The 21292-nt window shown below is 42.5% G+C and overlaps 1 long non-coding RNA gene and 1 other non-coding gene across 2 annotated transcripts in view; one reads left to right on the forward strand and one right to left on the reverse strand.

Annotated features, from left to right (window-relative positions):
* Positions 1-18903, forward strand: part of LOC146404262 (uncharacterized) — a 93061-nt gene extending 74158 nt beyond the window's left edge. The window contains exon 7 of the long non-coding RNA XR_014844778.1: positions 15288-18903. This is a non-coding gene — a long non-coding RNA (uncharacterized LOC146404262). The remainder of the gene's footprint in view (positions 1-15287) is intronic.
* On the reverse strand, positions 18884-18990 carry LOC146404263 (U6 spliceosomal RNA). Its single transcript, XR_014845043.1, has one exon. It is a non-coding gene; the product is annotated as a U6 spliceosomal RNA (small nuclear RNA).
* Between the last annotated feature and the right edge of the window lie 2302 nt (positions 18991-21292).

The following is a 21292-nucleotide window of genomic DNA, read 5'->3' on the forward strand; positions in this document are numbered from 1 at the left end:
GCCTTTTTGTTTTAAAAGAGAACAGAAAATTCTATTTAATGAAAATACGATTGAACTAAAAAAATCCAGTTCTAAAGTATAATTGTTTAAAGGCGAGAAATGATAGAAAAAACAGGAGAATGAAGAGATGGAGGGAAAAAGAGAAATGACCTTAACGACTGTCAAATTCCTGAGAAGCACAGGTTTAATATGTTCATATTAGTGCTAAATTTTTTTTTTTTTTTTTTGTCTTTTTGTTGTTGCTATTTCTTGGGCCGCTCCTGCGGCATATGGAGGTTCCCAGGCTAGGGGTCCAATCGGAGCTGTAGCCACCGGCCTACGCCGGAGCCACAGCAACGCGGGATCCGAGCCGCGTCTGCAACCTACACCACAGCTCACGGCAACGCCGGATCCCTAACCCACTGAGCAAGGGCAGGGACCGAACCCGCAACCTCATGGTTCCTAGTCGGATTCGTTAACCACTGCGCCACGACGGGAACTCCTAGTGCTAAATATTTAATACCATTCTTTTCTGCATTAAAAATTTTAATTTATAACTTAAATATAACATTTTTCACAATTTTGAGCATTTTATGAAATGTTTTGTTTTCATTTTTAATTAAAATTACATATTTTAGTGTAACATGATGATTTGCTATAGATTTATATAATGAAATTATAACTACCGTCAAGCTAGTTAATATATCATCTCCCAACACTCACCATTTTTAAAGTGATGAATACCTGAAATCTATCTCTCAGCATATTTCTAGTGTTCAATAGAGTATTATTAAGAATAATCAGAGTTCCCTTTGTGGCTCAGCGGTAATGAACTCAACTACTATTCGCGAGAACTCCGGATTTGATCCCTGGCCTCGCTCAGTGGGTTAAGGATCTGGTGTTGCAGTGGGCTGTGGTGTAGGTCATAGACGTGGCTCGGATCTGGCGTTGCTACGGCTGTGGTGTAGGCTGGGAGCTGTAGCTTCAACTCAACCCCTAGCCTGGGAACTTCCATATGCCATGGGTGTGGCCCTAAAAAGACAAAAAATAAAAATAAATAAAAAATAAAATAATAATTATCATGGAGTTCCCTGGTGGCCTAGTGGTAAAGGATTCCTTGTTGTCACTGCAGTGGCTTGGGTTTGATTCCTGGCCTGGGAACAAACACAGGCCACGGACGTGGCTAAAAACCAGAATAGTCATCATGCCTGTTCATGGCATCTCTAGATTTCTTCACACCACATATTTTCTCCTTTTTTTTTAGATTCCACATATAAAGGAGATCAAACAGTATTTGTTTTTCTTTGTCTGGCTTATTTCATTAGCATGATGTCTTCCAGGTTTCTCCTGATAGGACTCATTCTCTGCCCACACGCTCCTGTGCGGCCAAATCCATCTCCACACTCCCAGAGCCTGCCCAGTGTCCAACCCGACCTCTGAAATCCACATCTCCCTAACTTCAGCTGGCCTGGTTTATGCTTTATAATACCTTGCTTTGCTCTGGCCTTTAATTTGTGTGGGCATCTGGATAAAACATTTATTGCTGACTCACTGCCTTGTTTATGAAGTGATCCTTATCTTTTTCTGAGCAATAGCTCAGGCCTTAAAATTAGGCCGATCTGAGTTTGGATCCCATGCTGCTAACTTACCAGCTGTGTGATTTTGCTTCAATTAATTGACTACTCTGGGCTTAAATTTTCTGTCAGATGTGGGCCATGGGGGTCAATATGAGGATTACTTGAGACTTCATATGTTAAACAAGTAACATGAAAGGTGGCAGATAGATATATATTTTTCATTTCCTTCTTTCCAAAACATCCAATAGGGGAACACGTGAAGGGAAGAAGCTATGGGTTTATGGGTTTTATATTTTTCCAAGAAGAGAAGTGAGATTCTTTGGGCTTATGAGCAATAGAAAAACTAAAGTTCCTGGCAACAGATGAGTCTCCTAACGTCTCAGTCTCAAGATTAAGAGTCCCAAGAACAGTGACGTCTGCAGCATCAATGGCTTTGTTGAACACTCTTGCAAAATTTCAGTCAAATCTCAGCAGTGATTTTTTTTTTTTTTTTTTTGCAGTCGGCCTTCTTTTTTCTTGGCAAACTATCTTGACCTAATTTTTAGAAAGGGACATGGATAGAAAAAGGAAAACCGAATATTAATCACTTCCCATATTTATAAATAGTAAACAGAATTAAAACTGCCTGATGAGATCAATCTACTATTAAAAATCATTTTTAATAAAAACAAAAAGTATTCTAAAAAGGCCAAAAAAAAAGTTAGGCATAATGTGCCTCTAAGGAAATAATTTTTTTTTCAAGCAATAAAGGCGATGGCAGAAAAACCATGGCTAATTAGTCAGAATAAATGGTTTAAAAAAGCTATTTCATAAAGTAAAAACCAGGGAGTATAGAGGGTAGAGGCAAAGATTTAGTAGTAGATAATAAAAATGATTAAAGGGCTGACATTAAAGAAAATAAGTGTTTGTCATAAATGAATCCTGACTCAGGAAAAATGCTCAAAGATGTAAACTATGGAGACAGTCCCATGACACCCAGATCTGCTGAATGACAGGCACCTGGGGACAGCAGAGAAACAGTGCTGGAAAATAGGCATCTTGGCATCCCCCTGGCTCGCCTATGCAAAGATTTTTTTCCAGGCACAGAATAGAGGTGTCACTGGGCTAAGCTTGCTAACATCCGTGTGCTCCTCCAGATCCTTCCAGAGTATCTGAGCCTTGGAATAACTAGCCTAAGATGCACCTCCCCTCCCAGAGCAACCCTGGAGCTCTCCTTAACCCCCTCTCCTGCCCCAATTCCAGGACATTAAAAAGTGCCTGATCAGGAGTTCCTGTCATGGTGCAGTGGAAATGAATCCAACTAGTAACCATGAGGTTGCCGGTTTGATCCCTGGCCTCACTCAGTGGGTTAAGGATCCAGTGTGGCCGTGAGCTGTGGTGTAGGTTGCAGACACGGCTCGGATCCCCCATTGCTGTGGCTGTGGTGTAGGCTGGCAGCTGCAGCTCCCATTTGACCCCTAGCCTGGGAATCTCCATATGCTGTGGGTGCAGCCCTAAAAACCAAAAAAAGAAAAAAAGGTGGCTGATCAGGTAAAAAACACAGGGGTCTGGCCAGCTCCTGATACAGCGGAGTCAAGAAATGATCTAAGCTTTGTGTCTACCTATGATTGCCTCCTAGAGTCATGGATTTTTGTCTGCCTCGGGCTTCTTCCGTTCCACCTGAACTGACTTTAACTCACAGTGTAATTCTCTGGGCAGCCGGCCTAAACTCCCAGTGCCCCACAGGGTTAAGGAAGGAGTGAGAACTGGCCTGCTCCAGGTGAGGCCAGAGGACACAGGCCCAACGGCTGGAGCCTGTGCCCTTAGGACTGGCCTAAAGCCAAGTTCCAGGTTTGGGCACCACTCACCAAAGTATTTGCTTTGTCATGGTACTGAGACCAAAGGCCAGGAAGATTACATTATTAGGGCTTAAGGCATGAAGCTTACCTTCCTGCCTATTCTGCGGTGTGTTTGCCGGTAATCTCACTTCTTTATTGGGCAGTATCAATGGTGAGGTAGGTCGTGGAGGTATAGAGATTTTATTTTATTTTATTTTATTTATTTATTTTTGTCATTTCTTGGGCCGCTCCTGCGGCATATGGAGGTTCCCAGGCTAGGGGTCCAATTGGAACTGTAGCCGCCGGCCTACACCAGGGCCACAGCAACGCGGGATCCGAGCCGTATCTGCAACCCACACCACAGCTCATGGCAACGCCGGATCATCAACCCACTGAGCAAGGGCAGGGACCGAACCCGCAACCTCATGGTTCCTAGTCAGATTCATCAACCACTGCGCCACGACGGGAACTCCGGTATAGAGATTTTAAAGGGAGAGGCACAGCGGTAGGCGGTTGAGAAGAGAGATACAGCAACCACTCGGCCCCTCGCTCCTTACCTCTCTCGAACACATCTCCATTTCTTCCGAAAAATTAAGGTCCTGGTTTCATGAACATTGAGATTTCATAGGTTGTGTCCTTCTTCCCTATGGACCTTGCAAGTTTTAAAAATGGATTTAGCTGTTTTCCCACTGAGAGGAACCCTAAATGCTACAATGCCAAGCTGAGCATAAACCCTGAAAACCCTGCTGAGAAGGCGGATACGCTTCTACATCTCTTCTCTCTGCTTCTGTATCTCTTCTCGCTCGGTCTCCTGGCTTTTGCATCCTTATCTGGCACCACAGGAGAGAGCTGCCCTTAGAGCCCCAGCTAGAAGGCAGCATCCTGCTTTCCCACCTCTTCCCTTCTAGTCCATTTCCCAGGAGCTGGGTCCCATTCTCATTCCTCCATTACTTTCTTTTTCTTTTTAGGGACACACCTGCAGCATATAGAAGTTCCCAGGCCAGGGGTTAAATTGGAGTTGCAGCTGCAGGCCTACGCCACAGCCACAGCAGCTCTGGATCTGAGCTGCATCTGTGCCCTATGCCACAGTTTGCAGCAACCCGGGATCCTTAACCCACTGAACAAAGCCAGGGACTGAACCTGCATCCTCATAAAGACGTCAGGTTCTTAACCCACTGAGCCACAACGGGAACTCCATCCCTCCATTGATTTTGAGTAGATTACCCTGAATGACACTACTCTGTTAAGAATTGCTGAAGACAGGCTACATGTGAATCCCATAATCACAGTCTTACCTTTTTTTTTTTAATTGCAAAATATGTTCCTTGATCAGAAGCAATGTGGTATGGTATACCATGATGGTGAACGCAGCATTAAGCAAGTACATGGATAACATTTCTGGAAGACATATGGTAGGAAGAAAGATTATCTAGAATAAATTTCTGTTGCAATGAGGACAAATTACTAAATTATTCTTTCTGAACACCAGTAGAAAGGGGCGGTAGAACCAACCTGCCACCAGGTGGCAGTGTTCTGCTGAGTATAGTGCTGAATTGAGGGCTCAAGACCATGACTAAAACGCTGGTAGTAGCCAGATTAGCTTTGTTGAGGAGAGCCCTATATTACATCTATGAATAATCTGCACCCCTGACACCACGAATCTTTCCATGAGTCTGTTTTCAAGTACTGACATGTTTGGGTAAAGAATCTGAGAGCCTCAAAACGGGTAATTTTGTCCACCTGACTCTTCAGAATATCTCCTACTGCAAAGGCTATCTGATGGGCATTCACAAAGGACACAAATAGTCTCACATTCTGGAATCATTCCCAGGTGTTCATTCATATATATCCTCCCTAAACCTCCAGCAACCGACGCCTTGGTGTTCTGTTCTTCCTTCCAAGTTTCTGAGCATGTGACTAAACCCTTAGCCCCTGTCCTTGAATTTATGTAAATCCACATTTCAATCCATCTCTCTTGGCAAATGGACCATAAGATGTACTGTCAAAGTTATGCCCAGTGGGGTGAATTTGTCTTTTTTTCTGTCTGTTTAGGGCTGCATTCGTAGCATACAGAGGTTCCCACTTTAGGGGTCAGATTGGAGCCAGAGCTGCCTGCCTACACCAGAGCCACAGCCACAGCAACACCAGATCTGAGCCACATCTGTGACCTATGCTGCAGCTTGTGGCAACGCAAGATCCTTAACCCACTGAACAAAGCCAGGGATTGAACCTGCGTCCTCATGGATACTAGTCAGGTTTGTTATCCCCTGAGCCACAACAGGAACCCCCAGTCTGATCTCGAACATGCCATTTCTCCTTGGTGATGGAATGCTTGGCTCACCAAATTCACAGTTTTGTGGCTCAGACCACTGCCAGTTAAAATGGGCAACTCACTGCGTATTGGGTGTCTTGTGGTCAGGCGGAGGTAGCCAGGTGCCTTGGTGAGACACACGCATTCCAGAGTTGGGAGAGAAATTCCACAAAGATTCAGAGACCAGTCAATTCCGTTTTTAGGAGTCCAGTGGTAAAGGGTTACCAGAACAATCCCTTCAAAGTGAAATACAAATTGTAACATCTTTCACCATCACCATGAAGATGGAAGCATAGAGACTGGAAGTCTCTTTGGGTTCTGGAGGCAACATATTGCTCCTGCCCATATGTTGGATGGCATGGAGGGATGTCAGTTTTGAGGGGGCTCAGAGCAGAAGAATATACTCCAGCAGGTCCAAACTGTGGCACCATCAGCCCTGCCACATGGGTCATATGATCCAGCAGGCCCTATGGTGTTGGAGGTGGTAGTGGTATCAAAAAAATGCAGTAAGGGCCTTTGGAAAACCCCAGCAGGAGAATCACATGGTTGGCCCCTGAGACTTTGGAGAAAGGTCATGCTATCCACAGCAGAGAATTACATATCATTTGCAAAACAGTTCTTGGCAAGTTGCAGAGGGCAAGTTACTTTGGTAAAGGCAGAATGCTTGACTATGGAACGTCAAAGGACTTATGCATCTAGAATTTCCCCTCAAAGCTATGTTCTGTCAATTACACCAAGTCAAAGCGCTGGATGGGGGCGTTCCCGTCATGGCTCAGTGGTTAACGAATCCAACTAGGAACCATGAGGTTGTGGGTTCGATCCCTGGCCTTGCTCAGTGGGTTAAGGATCTGGCATTGCCATGAGCTGTGGTGTAGGTCAGAGATGTGGCTCGGATCCCACGTTCTGTGGCTGTGGCGTAGGCCGGCGGCTACAGCTCTGACTTGACCCCTAGCCTGGGAACCTCCATATGCCACGGGTGTAGCCCTAGAAAAGACAAAAAAAATTTTTTTTAAAGATTGCTTAGTAGCAATCCTCTGTAAGATGGAAATAGAATATCCAGACTCAAGTTCAGGCAGGATCAGAGGGCACAAATAAGCAGTATGAGCAAATGTCTCAGACCCTCATGTTACACCAGTTCTCCTCCCATGGCTTGTACCCATGGCCTAGTGAAGGGTTCCAGATGAACAGGTAAAGCTGAGTGAAAAGCCCAAGACTGGTTTATAGATGGGTCAACACATTGAGTATATACAGGCTAGAAATGGTTGGCTGTATTATAGCCACATTCAGAGTTGGTCCAGGAAGACAGTGGAGAAGGCATATCTTCCCAAATGACAGAGCTGGGAACAGAGTACCTGGTTATCTCTCTGATGGAAGGAGAAATGGCCTGAAACAAGAATACGTATAGATTCGTGAGTTGTGGGCAATGACTTGGCTGTTTTGTTGGAGGCCTGGAAGGAGAAACACTGGAAAACCAGAGACAAAGAGTTCTGGGCGGAAGACTGTTATAAAAATGCGGGAGGAGGACAAGTGTGAAGATCTGTTTGTTTGGGTTTTGGGGGGTGGGAGTGGGGGGCTTAGCTGCGCCTACAGCATGCAGAAGTTCCCTGGCCAGAGATCAAAACTGCACCACAGCAGCGACCAAGCTGCTGCAGTGACAACACCAGACCATTAACCCACTGAACCTCAAGAGAACTCCACGAGTGTGGAGATTTTTGTATCACATGTCAATACCATCAGAAAGCAGGCACCAGACGCTAAACAACCTGTAGACAAACTGGCTCAAGCAGTTGATGTGGATCAGACATCACCAGCAGCAATCCCAGAGTGATATGATGGCCACGTCAATGGAATAGTCATGTGGCAGGTGGAGGCTACATATGGTGCTATCAGCACGAGCTCATGTTTAACAATCTAGTTACCAGTGCCTCTGAATGTCTAATGCGTCAGCAACAGAGACCAACACTATGCCTCCAAAGTAATATTATTCCTCAAAGAAATCACCCCGGACATTGGAACGCTCCTATTCTTAAAGCGCTAGTGGGTCCCTCTTACAAAGAGAATACCTAATCCAGGAATGAATTTTCCTTTCCTACTAATAGAGCTTCAGCCAGGACCAGAATCTAGAGGCTTTTGAAATGCTTGAGCCAGAGGCATAGGGTCCCAAACAGCATGATACCTGTTCAGGTGATTTACTTTAGGGCAAAGGTGCAGGTATGAACCTATGACCGTGGATTCCACTGGTCATATCAGATGCCACATCATTCAGATGCAGCCAGGCTCAAAGAATGCCAAAATGACCTCCTAAAGGGCCAATTGAAGTACAGATTAAGTTTGTTTATCTGCGTGTCTATATTTATTAATTTGTTAGATTAACAAACTAAAAATGTTAACAGATTGTTTCCATATGGTAATTTTAATTTTCTTCTTTTTGTTTATCTAAATTTCTACAGTTTCTGAATATGATAATGTTAAAGATGAGAAAGTGGAAAAAAACTCCTGTTTTTCATCACACCGAAAAAGAGTTCTCCATCTTTTGAGCTCCAGAATCTTTGCTTTTTATCTCTTGAACTCTCTAAAATCTGTGTAGCTCTTTTATCACTATTTAAAATAAAAAACAAAAAACTCCAGCACTTCCCTAGAACTACAGAACCACTTATCAAAGAACTCTGCATCACTGAAGTGTCTTTCCCCCGTTGTCCCTGGACCCTCCAAACCTGTCATAGCTTTTCCATCAATATTCTGAGAGCTCCTTAGAGAGTCTTGCTAAGAAGTTTACCTTGGTACCATCTGAGTTCTAGAAACCCACTCTTATTTATCTCAAGTCTCAGAAACAATTTCACGATGAATCTGTATTAGCTGTCTATTGCTGCATAACCTATCACCTTAAAATTAGCGGTTAAAGCAACATTTATTATTTAAGCCAGTTTCTAAAGGTCAGAATTCTGGAACAGCTTCGCAGGGCGAATCTGGCTTGGCATCTCTTATGATGCTACCGTTAAGATGTCATTTGAAGCCTTAAATGGAGCTGAGGATCTGCTTCCAAGATATCTCACTCACACGGCTGCTGGCTCAGGTCCTTGTTGAGTGGATCTTTCCCCATAACATGGTAGCTGGTTTCCCCCCAGAATGAGCGATCTGAAAGAGACTAACTTAGAAACTGCAATTGCAAAGTCTTTTATGGCCTAATCTTGAATGGACTTGTCAGTTATGTCATATTCAGTTTGTTAGAAGCAATTCACGAAGTCCAGCCAACACTCAATGGAAGGGAGAGTCTTGTAGGGGAGAATATTGCAGAATTTTTGGACACATCTTGTTTGTTTTTTAGGGCTGTACCCGTGGCATATGGAAGTTCCCAGACTAGGGGTCAAAATGGAGCTGCAGCTGGTGGCCTACCCCACAGCCACAGAAACGCGGATCTGAGCTGTGTCTGTGACCTCCACCACAGCTCATGGCAAAGCCGGATCCTTGCATAACCCACTGAGTGAGGCCAGGGATCGAAACTGTGTCCTCATGGATGCTAGTCAGGTTCTTTACCTCTGAGCCAAGACAGGAACTCCTGCCCTGGACTTATCTTAAATGCATCACAGACTCCAGCTTTAGATTTAGCAGGATCCATCCATCCTCTTGGTCTCCTCTGAGTTCTAAGGCTATCCCAAGAGAATAGTCCACATTTCAGAGTTCAGCTGAAACTGGGTACTCAGAACCCTAGATAACATCACTTGTTATTCCTTGAGCTATGGAATCCATCGCTTATTCCCCAGAGTACATGTGGATAAACCCTAGAGTGTCATTAGATCCTTGGAATTTAAAAAAGCATAATTTATTCACTTGAATTATCAAGCATGCTGTTATTTTCCTCAATCCCCAGAAATACTTTGAGCTCTAAGATCACAAAATACAAAGAAAGGCCATAATATATAAAAAGGAGAGGTTTTTCAGTGAAAAACAACCATTAATTCTAATTTTGTCCAGAGAAACAAATGAAAAACAAGCAAAAAACCCCAATTTACTGGTCTGATGCCTAGTTGACAATACTGGTATCAAATGGCAGATCTGGAATCTGGAGACCTAAACAACACACAGAAGGAAAGATCTAGGTTCTATGATCAATAAAACTTTGATGAAGAGCTAATTACCATTAACTAAATCTGACTTCTGTTTTCATGCATGATGGGATACACAAACTAGATTTACTCTCCGAAACAGCAACAACAAAAGAGAAAAAAAGACCTTTGAAATTTAAGAAACTACCTTAAGAAACTAGAAAATGAAGAGCAAATTAAACCCAGAGAAAAGAAAAAGGAAATAATAGAGATAAAAATGAATATAAATTGAATACCAAAAAAGAGGAAAATCAATAAAACCAAAAGCTAGTTGAGAAGATCAATAAAATTGATAAATTAATAAATCTGTAGCCAGATTGGTCAGGGAAAAACAGAAATACAACTCTGAGAGAAATACAAGAAAGAAAAACAGAGAAATACAATATCAAGAATGAGAGTGTTGACATCAGTACAGATTCTATAGTTCTTAAAAAGATAATAAGGGAATATAATAAATAACTTTGTACCTAATAACTCAACAGCATAGGGATGAAATATACAAATTCTTTGAAGGACACAAACTACTAAAATTTACTCAGAAAAGGAATTAAATAGCTCTATATCAATTAAAGAATTAAATCTGTGGTTAAAAACTATCCTACAAATAAAAGTCCAAAAGCTCTCAAGGTCCATTTGTAGGAGGAAATAGAATGGTCAGTCTTCTAAGACACTAGACACATCCAAATAAGACACTGAATGTTGCAGTCTGCCTTGTAAAAATTTTTTAAATGAATGAATGATTTTTTAAAAAAGGAAAAAAACTCCAGGCCCAGATTGTTTCATTGGCAAATTCTAAACAACATAGAAGAAAGAAATAATACCAGTTCTGCACAAACTCTCTCATAAAATTGAAAAGTGGAAAGTTTTTCCCAGTTTAATCTATAAGGCCGGTATTATCCTAATACCAAAAACAAAGACATTCCAAGAAAACTATATATAGACCAATATGCCTTGTGAACATGGTGAAAAGATTCTAAAAGTATTTTTAGCAGATAAAATTCAACAACATATAAGATAAAGAATACATCATAGCCAAATAAGGTTTATTCCAGGAAGGCAAAGCTGGTTTAACATTTGAAAATCAATCAGTGTAATATACAATATTAACAAACTGAAATAGAAAGTAATATGATTATCCCAATAGATGGAGGAGTTCCCATCATGGTGCAATGGAAACAAATCCAACCAGGAACCATGAGGTTGCAGGTTCTATCCCTGGCCTCACTCAGTTGGTTAAGGATCCGGCGTTGCCATGAGCTGTGGTGTAGGTCGCAGATGCGGCTTGGATCTGGCATTGCTGTGGCTGTGGTATAGGCCAGCAGCTACAGCTCTGATTAGACCCCTAGCCTGGGAACCTCCGTATGCCATGGGTGTGGCCCCCAAAAGACAAAAGACCAAAAAAAAAAAAAAAAAAAAGATGGAGGAAAAACATTCAACATCCCTCATCCTTTGCCAATCAAAACTCAACAAACAGATTAGAAGGGAACTTCCTTAACTTGCTGATGGCCTACATCAAAAACCTATAGCTAGGAGTTCTGTTGTGGTTGAGCAGTAGTAAACCGACTAGTATCCATAAGGATTTGGGTTTGATCCCTGGCCTTGCTCTGTGGGTTAAGGATCTGGCATTGCTGTGGCTGTGGTGTAGGCCGGCAGCTGCAGCTCTGATTGGACCCCTAGCCTGGGAACTTCCATATGCAGCAAGTGCAGCCCTAAAAAGACAAAAAAACCAAAACCAAAACCAGAAAAACCTAACAGAACTTATAGCTAACATCATACTTAATGGTGAAAGATAGAATGCTTTCTACCTAAGGTTAGAAACAAGAGAAAAATATTTATTCTCGCCACTTAACTTCAACCTAGAGGTTCTAGCCAGAGCAGTATGTTAAGGGGGAAAACATCCAGATAAGAAGGAGTAAACTTGTCTTTATTCACAATAATATTTATATTATTCGTAAAATAATAATATATGTACAAAATCTGACAGAATCTCTAAAAAACTGCTAGAACTAATAAGTTTAGTAAGGACACAAGATTAACATACAAAAAATTGACTAAATGCATATGTATTTGCAATAAACAATTAGAAATTAAAAGTTTTAAATACCATTTCCAGTTGAAAATGTGTCCAAAAATTTGAAATACTTAGGGATAAAATCTTACATAAGATGTGAAAGACCCATATACTGAAAACTAGAAACATTGTTGAGGGAAATGAAAGAATAAATGGAGATCTATACCTTGTAATGGGTCAGCAAACAAAATATTGCTAAGAGGTCAGTTCTTCCCAGTTTGTTCTAATGAGTCAATGCAATTTCAAACAAAATTTCTAAAGGCTTTTTCATAGAAATTGACAAGCTGACTGAAATTCACGTGGAAATGCAAAAATCCTTCAGTGGCCAAATTTTTTTTTTTTTTCCTTTTTAGGGCTGCACCTGCGGCATATGTAGGTTCCCAGGCCAGGGGTCGAATCGGAGCTGTAGCTGCCGGCCTCCGCCACAGCCACAGCAACGCAGGATCTGAGCCTCAACTATGACCTAAAATCAAGGTTTACGGCAATGCCAGACCCCTGACCCACTGAGCAAGGTCAGGGATCAAACCTGCATCCTCATGGATGCTAGTCAGATTGTTTCTGCTGTGCCAGAATGGGAACTCCCCAAAATATTTTTAAAAAGAGAAAAAAAGAACAAATTTGGAAGCCAGACACTACCTGATTTTAAGGTAATATAAAGCTACATTATTCAAGACTATGTGGTATTGGTGTAAAGGTGGATAAATACGTTGATACAATAGAATAGAGACTGAGAAGGAGACGTGTACATGATGGACAACTGATTTTCAACAAATGTGCAAAGCAGACTCTGTGGAACTCAGTTACAGCCTGTTCATCTCATCCGTTCCCCTTAGAAAAAAAAGAGAGAGAGAGAATCATGCTATAGTGTTAGTGGCATCAGGTCCTGGAATCCTCAGGGATTTCCTCAAGTTGGTCACAAAGGTCAGGAAGGAGACACAGGAAGGAGACACGGGAAGGAGACACAAGATGCCACCCCTGGTGGGTACCGAGGGGCAGGGAAAACGGGGGGAAGGGTAGGAGACGTTCTCTGTGGTCTGAATATTTTACAAGCATTTATTATGTTGTAATTAAAACTCTTTTTTCCCCAGCTAAGACCTCATGCCGTATGCCTGTTGTGTGTGTGTGTGTGTGTGTGTGTGTGTGTGTCGAGAGGATCCTCCAAACATGTAGTCCGAGGAAGACCTTGGCCCTGCATTTTCTCGCCCACGTCCGTGGGAAAGGCGGGTGGCTCTCTCTTTAGGTGTGCATACTCGTTAGGCGCTGTCCTTCATGAAAGCTGTCAGTTCCTGGTTGATTTTGCTTACTTACACCATAGACCTTCAGCACGTCAGGCTCGTCTAAGAAAATGCAACCTTGAATTAGCTGATGCTGAGTTATTAATGACAGTGCACTTGTAGAAATCATGCTCAGGGGGTACGGCCTGCTGGGAATAGACCCATTCTCGAGTCTTTCGAAATTTTGTCAGGTGCGGGGACAGATCCTTGGAGAGATGTCTTGGGACACATGTTCCAACACCCTGCTTCCTCATGACATGGCCCTTTTCTGACCTACATTTTAGCATTTTGCCTTGAGTCTACACTAAGAAATATTTTAAGAAACAGCTACATTACGGTAGTCACCGCGCTGCAGTAGTGTAGAATCATTACTAAGAACAGTATCTAGACACTATGACAACATAGGAAAAGCTATGTTTCTTCCTGAGTATCTGGTCTTTTTTTTTTTTTTTTTTTCTTTTTAGGGCCACACTTGCAGTCTATGGAGGTTCCCAGGCTAGGGGTCAAATCGGAGCTATAGCTGCCAGCCTACAGCACAGCTACAGCAATGGCAGATCCAAGCCTCATCTGTATTTCTATAAACCACTCCAAATCCTTTTTTTAAACAATAAATAGCACTAAGGGTTCGCTTTATCTTTGTTTTTTTTTTTTTTTTTGTCTTTTTGTCTGTTGTTGTTGTTGTTGCTATTTCTTGGGCCGCTCCCGCGGCATATGGAGGTTCCCAGGCTAGGGGTTGAATTGGAGCTGTAGCCACCGGCCTACGCCGGAGCCACAGCAACGCGGGATCCGAGCCGCGTCTGCAACCTACACCACAGCTCACGGCAACGCCGGATCGTTAACCCACTGAGCAAGGGCAGGGACCGAACCCGCAACCTCATGGTTCCTAGTCGGATTCGTTAACCACTGCGCCACGACGGGAACTCCTTAACTTTTTTTTTTTTTTTTTTTTTTTCGCTTTATCTTTGGCACACATAATTTGCTAGACCTCACATGATACAAGCCAGGATTCCACAGTCTTCTATAAGGGTTCTGATGATACCATATTAATACCAGTGTCCTTGATAGTAACATCAAACTCTGGTGTCACAACTCTAGGGTGACCATGAGAGTCACAGAACCTTATAAAGTCAATACTGTCCAGAGCAAGCTATTGTGTTTTGGGCTAGTGAAAAATGGTGTGAGATTTGAACTCCATGTCCAGTTAGTTTATTCATTCATTTGAATATTTATTGTAAGTTTACTATGTACTGGGTGTACAGTTAAGTTCTGTGGTTATGATGGTAAACAAAAAATAGACACAGCCTGAGCTCTCAAGTGGTTTATGATCTAGAAGTGATGACAGGCACTCACCAAATAATCTCACAAATGTAATTACAGGCCATTGTAGGCTTTGGGAGCATATGATGTGGACTCAACTTGCCTTGGGAGTCAGGGAAGACTCCTCTGAGCTGACATGTGCAGGATAACTAGAAGTTTGGGGAGAGGACAGGAAGAGGCAAGAAGCATTTTGGGGAGTGGGAAAAGCGTGTGCAAAAGCCATGGGGCGGGAAGGAGCACAGTGCAATGGAGAAACTGAAAGAGGAGTCCTGGGGTGAAATGCAGGCTTCTGAGGGATGGTGGTGTAGCTGAGACTGTACACCCGCAGACAGGTGGAACCCAGTGAACCATGTTAAATAGTGACTGTGTGAGCCAGGATAAATGATCCAGCCTCTCTAAGCCCATTTTCTTGGGTGTGAAGCCATGGTCCTTAAGCTCATGGTAATGCTACCAATCCAGCTACCATTAAAGCTACAAGGGGATTTAAGCTAAACTTTCTCTCGGTACCAGCACTCTGGAAATTTCCATCTACTCAAGAGGAAAGCCATCTGTAGAAAAAGGGCCCTTGGGGAGTGGTGTGTTTTTTTAAAAAATAAAATAAAATTATGCACTGTGAAAGAAGAGTCTCAAATGCAAATAAATCTGAAGGCTACTCTGCGGGGATCAGTGTTGGCCCCTCCCCTCCAGGTACCAAGGCTTTTACCTAACGTCTGTGTTACTCTCCACAGAAAACTTGCAACATGCAAAACACTTTCGGATGTATTATTTTGTTTAATTCACACAACAAGCCTGGGACTTAAGTTTTTTTTTTTTTTTTTTTTTTTTTTTTGTCTTTCAGAGATGAGAAAACTGGCAACAGAAAAACTGGATAATTTACCCAAAGTCATTTCTCTAGGAAATTATAGAGCTGGTACTCAATCTCAGGCCATCTGATCCAAATCCATGTAAATAACAGTTATCCCAGGAGTCTGTAAGAATGCATGTGGCCAGCAAGTCCCTGACCTTACAGTGACTGTGAACATGAGTGGGGGGAGGGAAAACTGGATCCATTGGTTCTCATTCTATGAACCCAGTGTACGAGGAATCTTATTTTCTAAGGAAATAAACTCAACTTCTGCTATCAGCCTAGTCAGGTGAGACAGAAGCACGAAGTCATTTAACTATCAGCGTACACCTGACCCCTGGTGTCTGCCAGGGATTGGTTGCAGGCCCCCGAGGATAACACAGTTCACAGCTGCTCAAGTCCCTTCTATAACATGGTGTAGTGTTTGCATATAATCTCCACACCTCCTCCTGTAGACTCTACGTCATCTCTAGATTACTTACAATACAGAATACAATGTACATACTATGTAAATAGTTGCCTTCACATTTGTAAATTTAAGTTTTGCTTTTTGGAACTTTCTGAAGTTGTGTTCGAATATGTTCATTCTGCTGTTGGTTGAATCTGGATGCGGAAACCACAGATAAGGAGGGCCAACTGTATGTAACTATGTGAGATGATCCCCAGCTGAAAAAGAGGAAGCGAAACGGATACACCCTTATGCCTGTAGAGATACAAGATTCTGCTTCCCCAGATGGCCTCAGCAGGGGTGGGTTCTGTGAGACCTGCTTTATAAAGAGAAGGGCAATGTCACCAGACTCATATCTGTGGAACTCGGTTAGCATTCTGTAAAGAGGGAGCCGGTTACACCGTACCAGCTGTCAATACTCCTGTTTTAATAAGAAAACCACTTTTGGAACAAAATCGGACCGACACTGGGATAGACTAGGATGGCGTAGACACAACAAGTACTAACTTGGTGTGGGATTATTAAGACGCAAGCTCCCCAACCCAGCTGAGTCAATGGGCAGGATCCCTTTGCAGTTTTCAACTTGTCCTGAAATGCTGTAAGCCTCCTGCCACGTGGAATCAGGGCAGTGTCTTTGGAAACCAATGAGGACCGTCACACCACCCAGGAAGAGAGCGGCGGGGTGCTGTGAACGGCTATCTGTTTACGCGTGTCTGGCAGTGAAAAGACAATGGCTTCTAGCCATAGAGTCAAACCTTTTGATTAACGAGGGAAAGGGAGGACCTCTTCTGTTTGGACCAACTCAGCATTCCCTGGACAACTAAGTTTCCTTTTTTCTGCCTCTCCTGACAGTCCTGAGAGGCGGCTTGGACCGTCTCGCCTGGTCGCATGACTTCTGCTGTCCAGATCTGCACAGGCTGCCCCTTTCCTCCTCGTTGCTCTCTGGGCTCCTAAACACCAGGTTGGCTTTGGGCGCTCCGGGTCTCCTAAAGCCTTCCTTTGGGACTTCTGGTCAGCTCGGTAGCTGCTAGTTTCTAGCACACTGAATTTTGCCTGCCTTTGGCCTCTGGATCACTTAGTTGTTTGTTTGTTTTTTCCCTTTGATTCTTGTGTACCACACTCCTCTTTTTTTCATGCTGGCTGGCCCATTGCCCAGCAGACATCCATTTCCAACTTTCCTTACCTGTTTGATTTTGTTTTACCTGTTTCTGCAAAGCACTATCATGACTCAGAATCCCAGAACTGACATTTTTGATGGAGCCGTCAAGAGGAAATGCTTTTTGGAAAGAGGAAACGCACAATTAGAGGAGAAGATGGTTTAGCCTTCTTTAGATTTGAGTCTCAGGAAGGCAACAATAGAGACAAGAAAGTTTAAAAGATCTGAATTATAGCAGAATGCCATTTGTTGTTGTAATACATGTAAAAAAATAATAATTATCTCAGAATAATTTGAAATAAGAAACCGGATAGATCATTGATCCTTAATAATAGCCAATTTTTCTTTTTCCTTAATTTTTTTGACTTTTTTTGTTGCTCAAATGAATTTATCACATCTGTAGTTGTATAATGATCATAACAATCTGATTTCACAGGATTTCCATCTCACAGCCCAAGCACATCCCGCCACCCCCCAAACTGTCTCCTCCAGAGACCATAAGTTTTTCAATATCTGTGAGTCAGCATCTGTTCTGCAAAAAAGTTCAGTCTGTCCTTTTTTCAAATTCCACATGTCAGTGAAAGCATTTGATGTTGGTGTCTCATTGTATGGCTGACTTCACTTAGCATGATAATTTCTAGGTCCATCCATGTTGCTACAGTTGCCATTATTTCATTCCTTTTAATAGCTGGGTAATATTCCATTGTGTATATGTACCACATCTTCTGAATCCACTCCTCTGTCGATGGACATTTAGGTTGTTTCCATTTCTTGGCTATTGCAAATAGTGCTGCGATGAACATTGGAGTGCATGTGTCTTTGCGAGTTGTGGTTTTCTCTGGATGGATGCCCAGGAGTGGGGTTACTGGATCAAATGGTAGTTCTATTTTTAGTTTTCTGAGGCATCTCTATACTGTTTTCCACAGGGGTGCTACCAATTTACAATCCCACCAACAGTGAAATAGGGTTCCTTTTTCTTCACACCCTCTCCAGCACTTATTGTTTGTAGACTTTTTGATGATGGCCATTCTGGCTGGTGTAAGGTGGTACCTCATAGTGGTTTTGATTTGCTTCTCTCTAATAATGAATGATGCTAACATCTTTTCATGTGTTTTTTGGCCATTTGTATGTCTTCTTTGGAGAATTGTCTGTTTAGATCTTCTGCCCATTTTTTGATGGGCTTGTTTGTTTTTTTGATATGGAGCTGCAGAAGGTGTTTATAAATTTTGGAGATGAATCCCTTGTCAGTCGATTCACTTGCAAAGATTTTCTTCCATTCTGTGGGTTGTCTCTTTGTGTTGTTTAGGGTTTCCTTTGCTGTGCAGAAACTTTTAAGTTTGAGTAGGTCCCATTTGTTTATTTATTTATTTATTTATTTGGTCTTTTTTTTTTTTTTTGCTATTTCTTGGGCTGCTCCCACGGCATATGGAGGTTCCCAGGCTGGGGGTCTAATTGGAGCTGTAGCCACCTGCCTATGACAGAGCCACAGCAACTCGGGATCCGAGCTGCGTCTGCAACCTACACCACAGCTCACGGCAACGCCGGATTGTTAACCCACGGAGCAAGGGCAGGGACCGAACCTGCAACCTGATGGTTCCTAGTCGGATTCGTTAACCACTGCGCCACGACGGGAACTCCCCATTTGTTTATTTTTGTTTTTATTATCAACACTCTAAGAGGTGGATTTGAGAAGATGTTGCTGTCATTTATGTCAGAGAGTATTTAGCCTATGCTTTCCTCTAAGAGTTTTATAGTATCTGGTCTTATATCTAGGTCGTTAATCCATTTGGAGTTGATTTTTATGTGTGGTGTTAGGGAGTGTCTAATTTCATTCTTTTCCATGTGGCTGTCCACTTTTGCCAGCACCACTTATTGAACAAACTGTCCTTTCTCCATTGTGTATTCTTGCCTCCTTTGTCATAGATGAGTTGGCTGTAGGTGTGTGGGTTTAATTCTGGGCTTTCTATCCTTTTCCACTGATCAATAAAAAATACGAAACGCTTCACGAATTTGCGTGTCATCCTTGCACAGAGGCCACGCTACTCTTCTCTGTATCATTCCAATTTTAGTGTATGTGCTGCCGAAGCGAGCACTTCCTTAATTTTTTATTAGAGTATAGTTGACTTACAGTTAGTCTGTTTTTCATATCAAGAAAACTTTGTTCCTTTGAACTGTATGCTTTTAGTTTATGAAAAAAATTTGAGCATGTGAATTTATGTATTGTTTTAAATGGGTAAAACTGAATTGTGCTATTTTCATAAGGATACATTGGTTCCTTTTGAAGGATTTACTCTTAGATTAGGAGTTTACGAGAGTTAAATTTTTGTGGCTGTCCTCACAGCATGCAGAAGTTCCCCAGCCGGGGACTGAACCCTTGCCACAGCAGCCTTCCATGCCACGGCAGTGACACCAGATCCTGTAACCATGAGGCCACCAGGGAACTCCATGAGAGTTAATTCTTAAGGTATTTATATTCCTTACCGGCAATAAATTATGTAACTCTAGAATTGCACAGTTGGACTTTGAAATCAGAAAAACAAATCCAGCTGTTTTTGCGTTTTGTTTTATTTTGAAGTGAAGAGAGCAAAACAGCAGAAATATGTAGAGAGTCAGACAGCCTGGGATAAAATTCCAACTGTGCAGCCTCACAGTAAGACCTAGGGCAAATTACCCAATGTCGCTTCACCTGAGAAAGATTTTTTTTTTTTTTTTTGTCTTTGTTGGGGCCGCTCCCACAGCATATGGAGGTTCCCAGGCCAAGTTGGAGCTATAGCCGCCAGCCTACACCACAGCCACAGCAACACAGGATCTGAGCTGCACCTGCGACCCACACCACAGCTCACGGCAACGCTGGATCCTTAACCCACTGAGCAAGGCCAGGGATTGAACCTGAAACCTCACGTTCCCAGTCGGATTCGCTAACCACTGAGCCATGACGGGAACTCACACCTGAGAAAGATTTTTAAACAATTCTACCTCCATAGTCTGTGACCTTGGATCAAGTCATCCTTGCCACTGGTTTCACCTTGATAAAGATTCTAAACTCTACCTCTCTTCATATGTTCCTATTCTAATAGTTGGGCCTTTGCCTAGGCCTCTATTCCAATTTTATCTTCCAGTTGCCTGTGTGGCACAGTTGATCACTGCTAGGTTGATTACAGATGGTGGCCGTACACAATGATGGTCTTGAGACAGGCCTTCCAGATACCCCTTCTGACCTGCTGGTCTGAGTTCCAGGGTGCTCTCTCCCCCTGAGCTGTTTGATTTTCTGTCAGTTGAACTCAATGTTCAACTGCTGCCTCGGGCTTCTCATTGACAACTGCTCTCATGAACTATGGCCTGATACCTTGAAATAGTTTGAACACATGTCCATATTGCCAAGTTCTGACCCTATCCCTGTGGATATGTTCCCAGTGGTTGGTTCTCTTCCCCTGTCTGCTATGAAAATCCATACTCAGCCTACTACTAAGGGGCCAGATATGTGCCTGTGTAGTCTTCTACAGCACTAAGAAATTGTTAAATTGGGGGTTCCTGTTGTGGCGCAGTAGGTTAATGTAGGCTTCTCTCTGTGGAGGTGCCAGTTTGACTCCTGGCCCAGTGCAGTGGGTTAAGGACCTGGCATTGCTGCAGTTGTGGTGCGGGTCGCAACTCTGGCTCAGATTCAACCTCTGGCTGGGGAATTTCCAAATGCCAGGGTAAGACAGAAAAAGAAAAAAAAAAAGTGAAGAAATTGTTAAATTGAGTTCATTATAATCTATTTAACAACATTAGGACTGGGGTGCCACAGTTCAAAATGATCTCAAAAGTTTTATAAGAGTTGGCATTTAAATGGACTAGGTTTGTTTACTAAGAAAATTAATTTGTGTGGAAAAGCTTATTCCTCCAAAAGAATAAAATGAGTTTTTACCTAAAGTTTTTTGGGAAGGTTTGTTGAAGATGCTGAATGACCATGAAGTTGTACAATTAACAAATTTCACAAAAATGGTTGTAAACAAATCTACTTATTCAATTGTACCTTTGAATTTTAAAAAACTCCTTTTGTTTTTCCTTTTCATTAGAAAAAGTACCCCTACATGGCCTCCCGCATGGCATTTTTGCCATCTCTGTGTATGTAGCGCTTATTCAGTGCTAGGCATTTTGCTGAGAACTTCATAACATAACCTCGTTTAAGCCTCACACGGGTTTATTAACCTGTTACTAAACAGATGACATTGACGCATGGAGATTTTAAGTAACTTGCCTGATGTCACACAACTCGAAAGTGGCAGAACCAAACAGTTTATCTGTCTCCAGATAGCTCTTAATCATTACATGGAAATAGGAAACACTTAAAAAAAAAAAAAGAAAGAAAGAAAGGGGGAAAGAACTCAGAAAAAGATAAGGCGTATGCTTCAC

Source organism: Sus scrofa, chromosome 4, assembly GCF_054392235.1.
Source record: "Sus scrofa isolate SSC_HxYL_T2T_F1_AM1 chromosome 4, Sscrofa_HxYL_maternal_Yorkshire_Landrace_v2.0, whole genome shotgun sequence".
In the NCBI taxonomy this organism is placed as follows: Eukaryota; Metazoa; Chordata; class Mammalia; order Artiodactyla; family Suidae; genus Sus; species Sus scrofa.